Consider the following 11,213-nt stretch of genomic DNA (forward strand, 5'->3'; position numbering starts at 1 on the left):
TCAAAAGTCACCTTGCCAGTCAACCACATAGGCCAAAGCTAATGTAGAAGAAACTGATGGCTATGGAACATCCCTAATTGTAGAGTAGCACACATGTCTTTGAAGAATAGGCCCTGTTCTTCTTTCCCTGGGAATGACCACATAACCTGCAATTACCCTCGCCTTCCAACGTCAGAGGAAATGCCACACCTCTTCACATAACAATAATAACTGAGTCTGACCATGCAGGAGGCTCCTGAGTGCCATGGTCTGCGTTGACTGGTTCTGCAGTGTAGAGGAAGTGGGCAGTGTGCTCCATCACTGTCCTACAGTTTTTGTGGTGGCCAGATGAGGTCACAAGGTGCCATTCTCACCTTCGTCCTGCCACTTATCAGAAATCTAACAAATAGATTGGAACTCCGGAGTCTCTATCAGCATGGCTTCCGTTTGGGTTGGGAGGTGAGACTCAGGCTTTGGTCCACGGGATTATTGCCCCGAATCTTTTACCCTGTTCTACCTCCTCACCGTTGACACGGCCTCTTTGTGGGTAGTTCCCCACCCCTTGACTTTGACAAATGATACATGGGCAGAAGCGAGGATGTGTCACTTCTAAGCCTAGGCCTTAAGAGGCCTTGGATGTTCCTGCTTTCTCTCCGTGCCTCGGAGAGGCACCCCTGGGTAACAGCATCCCCCTTAGTCTGGTCCCGGGAGTGGATACATGTGGAGTAGATATGAGCCAAACCTCAATGAGAGCCAAGACCAGCTACACTCACAGTTTGAGGCAGAGCCACTCAGCCAAACCCAGCCTCATCAGCCAACCCCCTGCTGACCTGTAAACACACAGGCCCACAGATCTGTGGATGCACAAATGAAAATGTGTGATTATTGCTAAGGTTTGGGGTGGTTTGTTATATAGCATTATTGCAGCAACAATTAACTGATACACTTGTTTTTTAGTAGATTGCCACAGTATGTTGACCTTGTACACCAGCCATGGCTGGGGCACAGGAAGCACCCCAGCAGAGAAGCCACTCTCTTTTTGACTTCAGGGCCAGGATCTGCATGAAGGAGAAAGCGTGTGACTCAATTAAGATACAATTAAGATCCTCCTCCATGGTCTCCCTTTTATCTACTGTCCTCATTATGCTGGTTTCTTTTCTTCTTGCTGTGGGAACGGCACTGCCGTTGCATGCTGATGAGCATGTCTGTGGCCCAACTTCTGAACTAGAGATTTCTGAGTAATTAATTTGGATTTAAGCTTCTCTAGCCAGCCCTTGACAGACCCATGATTGAATGCATTGGAAGGCCTTGATTTCTCCTGAGCACGTTTTTGGTGCTTAGAGGTCAAGAGTCATTTGGTACCTGCCTATCCAAAGTGAGTCTCAAAGTGAGTTTTGAAAAATATGCCATTGTTTCAAGCAACTACTCCTGGGATCCCAAACCCCTCCCCAGTGCTATGAACGTTTTTGCATTTCATCTCTACCATTTTGCCACACAGAAATCTGACCTCATGAAAGTACAGAATACTTGCTGGCCATAAGGCTTGGCTGGAGCTCAGGCAGAGTACAGGCATCTTGACACAAGGCCCTTACTAGACTGAATAAAGTGATGAGCAGGTAGAAATAAAAATGTAATTCCAAAAGACAAGTGGAGAATTCTCTCAAGAACTAATAGCCCCAGTTTTGAACGTTGTTATTTGTGGATATACAATGTACTTTCTGATTTTTCCTGTATCCAAATCTTTAAGGCCTAGTCTTCCTAGATGTCATCAGGTTAAGTAAAACCACTCTTGCTCTGAAATTCTGCAGTGTTTACTACAATGGCTTTCAAATTTTTGCTGTGTTCCAAGATAAGAAATGAATTTTGTGTATTAGTTCCACATATTTTTATAAAAGTCTAGTTTAAAGTTTTACTCTGTGTTCTCCTAGAGGTAGACTTTGAGATAAGGGTTTATATGCAAGTGGTTTATTTGGAAGACAATGCCAGGAAAGACTAGGGAAGAAGAGAAGTGAACCTGGAAAGGAAAGGCAGACATTAAAAAGCTCATTATCAACAGTTGCTTAATTTCCCTGGGGAACACTGGGAAACACTTTTGTGGGAACCAACCTTCAAGTTGGCCCCAGCAATCCTCGCCTGCTGTATTCATGCTCTTGTTTAATCCCCTCCCACAACGAACCATATGTGTGGCCTGTGTGGCCAATAGAACATGCCCTCTGTGGTTAGCAGCCCCTGAGATGGCCCCAGTTATCCCTGTCCCCTGGTAGTCATACCCGTGTATAATCCCTTCCCCAAGAGTGTGGGCCATTTATAACCAATAATAAGGGAGTCACTTGTAGCCGATAGAATGTGGTCAAGGTCATAAATGTCAGTTGTGAGATTAGGATACAGAAAGACCCTGGCTTTCTTCTTGTTTATGCTCTCTTGGTCTTTTCCTCATTGGCTCCGAGGAAAAACTAGCCACCATTCTGTGAATTGCCGTATGGAGAGGCCCATGTGGTGGAGGAACTGAGGCTGCTGACAGCCTGGGGAGTGAGCCTGGAAGTAGATCCTCCCTTAGTTGAGCCTTGAGACGCCTGCAGCCTCAGCCAACACCTTGAGAGAGAGCCTGCAGCCTCAAAAGAAACCTTGAGTCAGAGGCACCCAGGTAAGCTGTGCCCAGATTTCCTGATCCCTAGAAATTGTGTTAATCATTTTTTAAAGCTGCTAAGTCTTGGGGTAATTTGTTTTGTAGCAATAAATAATCAATGCAGTATCTGACTTTTGAGGCTAGATCATAAAACATGTTGCTCTTCCCACTTTGATCTCTCTTTCTCTTGGATTACCAGCCCTGGGGGAAGCCAGTCACAGTTCATGAGGAGACTCAAAAAGTCCAATGGAGAGGTCCATGTGGTCATAAGCTGAGGTTTCCTGCCAATAGCCAGCACCAACTTGCCAGATCTGTGAATGAGCCATCTTGGAAGCAGATCATTCAGTGTGGTCAAGACTTTGGTTGGCTGCAGCCCCAGAAGACATCTTGACTACAATCTCATGAGCAATCTGGAGCCAGAACCACCAAGTTAAGTTGCTCCTTAATTTCTGACCCATGGAAACTGTAAAATAGTGAAGTTATTGTTATATTAAGCCACCATGTTTTGGGGGTAAATTGTTTTGCACCAGTAAATAGTGAATGTAGTGTAGAACAAGAGACTCAGAGTTATCCTACCTAAGTAAAGGAGCTGGGGTATTTATACACCAATATCCATCTATCAATGGATGAGGGCTGTTTCTAGGGTCTCTTAATTCTCCAGCAGTTCCCTGTGGGCACAGAGGGCTTCAGTGGTCGGAAGAAGCCTACAGGCAAAGAGATGCAGATGTCGGCAGTTGGAAGTCAGGCCTGGGTGTACTGAAAAGTAAAGGTGAGGGGATATGGGATGGGGTGCTCACGGGACTTGCTAACTTGCAAACTCAATTGCAATTTCATCTACATTACTTCCCTCCTCCCAGGCAAGCTTGGAGTACCTACTCCTTCTTTAGGGTTTGATCCCTCCAGGGGGTTTTCTGGTAGAAGGAAGAGGAAAAGGATGAGCATCTCTTTACATAACTGTTCCTATCTCTGATATTCCCTTTGTTGGGTGGTGGTGGTTCTTGGGCCAGCACTGGCTGGTTGTTGATGCCCTCTGTGGCAGGAGTTCAAAGGCTAGACCTCCTTCCAGTGTGCGTGTCTAGATTTTTCTGAATGGCCCTGTGTCAATTCCCTGATGGATATTCACCTCTTCGACTTCAACTCAGCTTTCACTACTGCCTCCCTTTGACTGGTGGGCAGCCCAGTTGGGTGAAGTAGAGGCAAGTTAAGTCAAGTGTAGCCACTTTAGGTGATGTTGCTTGACAGTTGGGGGATTCACATCATCAGCCTCACCAAACTGCCAAGGTGCAGGTTGTTCTGGGATTTCCTCTGCCACGTATCTCCTCTTTAGGAGTATGCCCTGCTAGGGTAGACACAGGACACAGGGCATCCCCATCTTGCAGTAATCTCAGATCATTACCACTGATTCAGAGCCCTTTCGGTTGTCTTCTAAATGCGAACAGCAGTCACACCTGTTGGGAGGAATCATTTCTCATCCAACACTACTTTCCAGTTGGTGACTCAGCTGTGCATCCCAGCTTCTGTTTTTGGAGCAACAGAAAAAGTCTTGCCAAGCACCCTGTAACACAAATAAAATGCTTTCACAGTGCTGGGCAGTGGGTACTCCACGAATGTTCATTTCCCCCCTCTTCTCAGTGATGACAATGGAGGATGCACAGGTGTGGCTGGCTTGAAGACATGAGGTTTAATACAATAGGCTCAGAGAGAGAGGGAAAGAAAAGAGCTCATGCATTACTGGCTCTAGTGCAGAGCCTAGCATGGAGTGGGTGCTGTAGGTATTCACTGAAAGAAAGAAAAACAAAGCTGATGTAGGAGTCTTTTCAACAGAAAGCAAATGCATAGAGGCACAGAGGTCCATTGCACCATCCTCTGGGAAGACACAGGATGGTGGCCTTACCCTGTTCATCAGTCGCCAGCCCCTTCAGGTCAGGGGCCTTTCCTTCCCAGCCAGGCTTCCGTTATTTGGCACCAAGCCTCTGCCATCCCACTTGCTTTTTTTTTTTTCCCTGTAAAATGTAGCCAGACCCAAGTCCCTCACCATACACCCTCCCTTCCAGAGGGAGGCTGCTCAGGCTCCCTCCCCCTTCCCTTTCTTCCTTTATTTCTTGTTGCATCCATATATTTCTGTATCTACTACAAAGGTCAGAAAAACAAATCAATGAAGAGAAGGACCGAATAATCCTAAGACCTGACTCAGAGATGGGGGGTGGGGAGGGAAGCTGCTCAATAAAAATGAAAGAGAATTTAAAAATTCCCTGAACAAGGCACAGCATGGGGTACCGATCAAAGGACCAGGCAACTTTGGTCCTCTGTGCACGAGCTGGATGCTCTGAGGCTGGGGGAGAGATGGGCTCCGGGCCTCGGTCTCCCTCCCTGTCTCCTTTGCATCACACACACACAAAAACATACACACACATTCTCTCTGTCTCTCTCTTCTTCTTCTTCTTGGACCACCATTTGACTGTTAAGGAAAGATCTGACTATGGATTTTAGGAGTCTAGGAGGCAGAGGGAAGAAGGCATTGACAGCTTGTTTATTTCCCTGTAGTGGTCCCATTTGCCAACGCTGTGCCCAAGATCCCATCCACTACGAGAGAGGTACCAGGCAAGGGTATTGATAGTGGCCGAGGAACGGGATGTTACAAATCCCACCTGGCATTCTCTGAACCTGTCTTGGAGGAAGGTATGAAAATAAAAGCTGGTGAATCTGAAAAGAGCTAAATCAGCTTCTAAAGTCCCTTCTTTGTGAACAGCAGCTCTTCCATGCAGTCCTTCCTGACACCTATCACCCCTAACCCCCAAGGAGCACTCTTTCCTCAGAGCATCCACTATACTCTAGTCTCTTCTACCAGAGCACCGGGGCTGCATTTTCAGTCTTCATTATTTGTCTGTCCCATTCTATTCTAGGAGGGCTGAGGGTAAAACAGATCAAGGGCAGACTGCCTGAGCTCAAATTGAGCCACCATCCTTTACTGGCTGTGTCATCTTGGACAAGTGACTCAACCTTAGTTTCCCTATCTGTAAGCCTTTGTGGCTTATCTCTTCCAGATTCTATAGCCTCTGTTCTTCTCACAGTTTTTCATGTAACATGGCTTCCAAAAACACCAAAAAGGTGTTTTTTTTCCTTTTTTTTTTAGCAGGAACAGCATCATCAGAATAAGACTAGAAGCTTTGGGAAAGCTCCCTTGGATGTATATGTTCTAACATGTTTGCTATCAAGTGACACATCACTTTGTGCTTGTTGTGCAGAGCTATAGAAAATATGTAGCCTTCCATATATTCCTAGGTAGAGAAGACAACATATGTGCGTGTCTATGTTTCTGTGTATGTTTGTGTGTGTGTGTGTGTGTTCTGTGTGTGTGTATTTGTATGGGTATATGTGATTATTTTCCTGCTTGTTTCCAGAGTTTTGGGGTGGCTAGCTGATTGAAACAGAATAAAGATTATGGGAAGGATGCAGAAATAGATACTTTAAGATTTCTGAGTTGAGCAGATTAAACATGTATGGGAAATTTGGCTTTTTCTTTTCTTTTTTTTTTTTTTTGAGATGGAGTCTCACTCTGTTGCCCAGGTTGGAGTGCAGCGGCCCAATCTCAGCTCACTGCAAGCTCCGCCTCCCAGGTTCAAGCGATTCTCCTGTCTCAGCCTCTTGAGTAGCTGGGATTAGAGGTGCCCCACTAATTTTTGTATTTTTAGTAAAGACAGGTTTCATCATGATGGCCAAGCTGGTTTCAAACTCCCGACCTCAAGTAATCTGCCCGCCGTGGCCTCCCAAAGTGCTAGGATTACAGGTATGAGCCACCACACCTGCCATTTGGCTGTTTTTTTGTTTTTATTTTAAGTTAAAATTCTAAAGGAAACCTTCTTGGTTACCATGTTTTATTGGGAGGAGGAAAAATGGTTTTACTTGCTGTCCCTAACTATTTCTTACCTCCAATAGGTCAGAGAAATGGCAGCTGCATCCAGGAAGATGAGAAATTTGAGCAGGCTTAGAAGTTGGCAGCCTACAACACATTGGTTTGTGTCTGTCTTTTTTTTTTTCAAGCCTACCTTTTCTTTGTCTTTTTCTGATTTATATAGCTACAAACCAAAGATAAATCTTGTATTTGTAAGTCACTTTCCCCATTGTTCATCTAATAACCCTCTGTGTGGCATACGCATTATTTTTTTCCATAAACTGAGGCATCATAGAGGATAAGAATGACTTGTCCACTATTTGGATATACAATTTATCTATCAATTCTTTTGCTGATAGACATTTCAGCTATTTGCACTTGGGGACTTTTATAAATAAAGTTACTATGAACATTCTTGTACAGGTCTCTTTGTGCATTTGTGTTTTCATTTTTTGCCAGGTCATATAATAGGTGAATGCTTATTAGAAATTGCTCACCAGTTTTCCATAATGGTTTTTACCAGTTTACATGCCCACAAGTGGCACCCAAGGGTTACAGTTCACTACATCCTCATCAATGCTTGGTATTGCACCTTTGGTTTTAGCTATTCTTGTGGGTATGCAGGTGTAACTCATTGTGGTTTTAATTTGTATTTCTCCGATGGCTAACAACTTTGAGCATTTTAATACATGTGACCTGGCCATTTGAATATCTTCCTCAGCACCAAAAGGAATGAACTCTTGCTATTCACAATAACGTGGATTAATTTCAAGCACACTGTGTTGAGTTAAATAATCTAGACACAAAAGAGAATCTACTGTATGATTCAATTTTTATGCAATGAAAGAAAAGACAAAGCTGATATATAGTGACAGAGGTCAGAATAGTGACTGCCAAGGAAGCTGGAGGTGTAGAGGGTGTGTTGATGGATGGGTCATTAGAGAAGTCTCTGGGGGTAATGGGAGTGCTGTTGATCTTCACCTGGGTAAAGATTACACACGATTTGTTTCTTCTGGCTTTATGAGCTCAGCCTGGGCCTGTGCCAGAACACCTCTGTGTGTGGTCACCGAAGGCCAGTGGCTGACACGCCCTACTCCACCAGCCCAGGAGGAGGCCAAAGAAGGGGGCCTGGCAAGCCAGAGAGCCACATTCTGCCTTCTCCCATAGTGTTAGTGTTTGCTTCATCATATAACTAAGCAAAACCACTTCACCCAGTTGTTCACTTTGTACATTGTACAAAGTTACCTGGCAGAAGAAGTGAATAGTACTGGAATCCAAGCTGTAGGCCCTGGCAGTTTCAGATCAGAGCAGGTGCCCTTTCCTAATCATCCTCTGAGAGGGAAGCCTTTTAAAAATTTTGTAGAAAGTCATGCTTTAAGCTAGCATGGCATTGTGGCTAATGTTGGGTCATAAACAGCTGTTCATAAGCAAAGTTTGCCTTGGTACTTGTTGAAATGGCATTCTAATCACTTTGGTGGGGAGACATCTCTTTGTAAAATAGAGGCACATTTGGGAAGTTTCTTTTTCCCCCCTAAATAGAAGCTTGTTGTGTTGCCCAGGCTGGAGTGCAGTGGTATAACCTCAGCTCACTGCAGCCTCCACTACCAGGGCTCAAGCAATTCTTGTGCCTCAGTTGCCCAAATAGCTGGAATTATAGGTATGCACCACCATGCCTGGCTAATTTTTTTTTTTTTTTCAGAGACAGGGTTTTTTCATGTTGGCCAGACTGGTCTTGAACTCCAGGTCTTAGGCGATCTGCCTGCCTTGGCTTCCCAAAGTGTTAGGATTGTAGGCGTGAGTCACAGTGCCCAGCCTTTGGGGTATCTTTATGCTTGTTCATTCATTCTTCTTCCATCCATCCATCCATCCATCCATCCATCCATCCATCCATCCATCCACCCAATGTTTTCTGTGTACCTAGGATGGTGCATGCTATTTACTGAGTGCTGTGTTAGCTGCCAGGGATGCAATGGCATTTTTCTTTTTATGCTCATGTCTCTAACTCCCCAGTACTTTGAAACATCTCTGGCCAGGGTATGCAACATATTTTTGATTTCCTGGCTGAAGAGTACAGCTTTGCCCTTGGATGTCACATACAAGTTGGAGAAATCTTCATGAGACGGTGTTTTCTCAGCTTCACACCATCAGCTCCTCTTTGTCTGTGGTTAAGAAAAAGTCCTGCCTGGTTGGGCTCACCTGTGGTGCTGCCTGCTCTGGTTTTGGGCCACCAGAAGACTACTTGGAGGGACTGGTGTAAAATGTTACTGCTTCTTCTAATTTAGACTCAACTAGAGAGTATTCTTGCATTCTGAAATAGGGGAAAAAATGAGATGGGGTGTCATAATAATCAACGTGATAATTCCTTATGTTTGTATAGCATTTTAACTATTTCCAAACCATTCTCACATTAAATATCTTAACATCCAGTGATAAGGGGGTAGATGTTATTAATGTACACAGAAACCCCATTGGGTTGACTGGCTAGATACTCTGCCCCACTGCCTGCTAATTAGAACTGGGTCCTGACTTCTGGCCTTTAAGGAGCCCCAACAGATAAGAAGTGTCAGTCAGTTACCTTAGAATTATCCAAGCAGTCCCAACATTCTCTCGAGATGAAGAGATTACTATTAATGCTTAGCATTCTTGTTCAACAGCACTTCTACCTAGCCGGCCTGGGAGTTAGAAGTCTAGAGAGGTGATTGGCAGCTGGTAGTCCACTCCCATTGGGAACAGAACGAGGAGAGAAGGAATAAAAGGCTCAGGGAGACAAAGTGTCTCAATAAATACTTCTGGTTGGGTTGATAGCAGAACCAAGAATAGAATTTTAGATGATCAGATGGTACAAATTTGTCTCGTAGCAACTGACTTCATGTTGCATTGTGAGATTTTTGTTTCAAAATAAAGATTTAAGTCATTTCCTATTAACCTTTTTATAATTTCTCATCTAGCAATGGACTTTTCAGAAACAAGATGATGTCATGTAAGTCAAAGAGGACCAGCCTTGAAGAGAAATTGCCCTGATTTCTGACTGGAGTATATAATGTTAATATCAAGTTGGCCTGGAGAAGTTGTTAGCCAAGAAAGGCTATGGCTGTACTTGGAAAGTGGGAACATTGGGAACTTACTGGAGGACTCCTGGTACTCAGACTTGGAGGGGTCTTGGAGACCTAGGTGGGCTAGAGCTGACTGAGACAGTGTAAAACTGGATGGTGCTTGGCTTTGTAAGGCATGCTGATGTTCACTGTAGCAGGAAAGGACCTTGAATGTGGTTATGATGGAGACATGGAACCTGGGCATTGACAAGTAGGTGTCCAGGATAAAGGCAGACATGGAGAAGAAATCTGAAAGGCCCTTAAGCCATGTGGCAGAGAGAATCAGACTCTATACTGAGAGACCTAACACAATACTTGGTGTTTAGTGGGCACTCAACAGATATTGGCTCCCCTAAGGATATTGGGTGTTCAAATTTGAATAAATCGAAATAACCACAGTGCAGTTCTAGGAAAACATTTGTATAAGGCGTAGCAGGATCTTTGCAATAAGAAGTCAATGGCTTCTTTGTTGTAAAAATTGTGGATGCTGTGGTTGAGGTAGTGTGGGGAGGCCCAGAGTTCTTCTGCACTGCTATTTGGTGTTTGCCTTTCCCCTCAGAGAATCTGTGAATCACCTTCTGGGAGTCCTCATAGTTCCACGGAGCACTAATCTAAAAACCAGTAGATTAAAGGATCTCTAAGGACAATTCTAACTCTAAGCATCAATAACTTTTATCATTAGCAAATTTCTCCCTAAGTCATCTTTTCTTTTGTCATTCATGTGGTGTCCTTGGTTTACTTTGGCACCCATGACTTAGCTGTGTAGATACTGGGTTTGGATATCAGGGATTGTGGAGGTGGCCACGTATGGCCTGCTACAAAAGGTAGCAGAAGGCTGTCTTTTTCATCAATTTCACTAAGAAGTTTTCCAAAGAAGTCCTAGACATGGATGTGAATCAATTTTGCCCCAAAAAACCTTTGAACAGAACTATGGTGGATGGCAAACATGGCCACGATCATTTCCTTCCCTGTATTTACATCCCTGTACAATGTGACTTTGCAGGTCCTCTCATCAAGCTATGGAGTCTATTTCCTCCCCCTTTTAGTCAGAGAAGAATGTGATAGAAGTGACACTGTGCCTGTTCTGAGCACAGACCTTGGGACACCTTGCAGCCTCTGCTCTAATCTGCTCTCAATAATCAAAGTGATAATTCTTTACATTTGTAGAGCATTTTAACTATTTCCAAACCATTCTCACATTAAATATCTTAACACTCAGTGATAAGGGAGTAGATGTTATTAATGTTCACAGAAAACCCCATTGGATTGACTGGCTAGATACTCTGCACCACACCCTTTTGGAACCCTGATCAGTCATTACACGACTGACCAGCCCAGGGTAGCAAGCTGGATGATGGAGATCATGTTGCCTAGAGATGAGCTGTTTTGGCGGAGGCTACGCTGTATCAGTCAGTTTCCAGCTGGCCTTGCATTTGATTGTAGAGGCACGGGTGAGTCAAGACCAGAAGAACCACTCACCTGAGCACAGCTCAAATTGTCAACCCACAGAATTGTGAGCTAAATAAATTATCGTTATTTCAAGCCATTGGGTTTTGGATAATTTTTTATGCGGCAAAAGTTAATAGATGTAAGGAGTCAATTAAGGAAGTGACCAACAGACTCT

The 11,213-nt window shown here is 44.2% G+C and overlaps 1 long non-coding RNA gene across 1 annotated transcript; it reads left to right on the top strand.

Moving 5' to 3' along the window:
• Positions 1-216: 216 nt before the first annotated feature.
• Positions 217-6,902, top strand: LOC105480251 (uncharacterized). The gene is made up of 3 exons (XR_986368.3): positions 217-2,623; positions 2,805-6,392; positions 6,542-6,902. It is a non-coding gene; the product is annotated as an uncharacterized lncRNA (long non-coding RNA).
• The last annotated feature ends 4,311 nt before the right edge of the window (positions 6,903-11,213 follow it).

The sequence above is a fragment of the Macaca nemestrina genome, chromosome 2 (assembly GCF_043159975.1).
Source record: "Macaca nemestrina isolate mMacNem1 chromosome 2, mMacNem.hap1, whole genome shotgun sequence".
Taxonomy (NCBI): domain Eukaryota; kingdom Metazoa; phylum Chordata; class Mammalia; order Primates; family Cercopithecidae; genus Macaca; species Macaca nemestrina.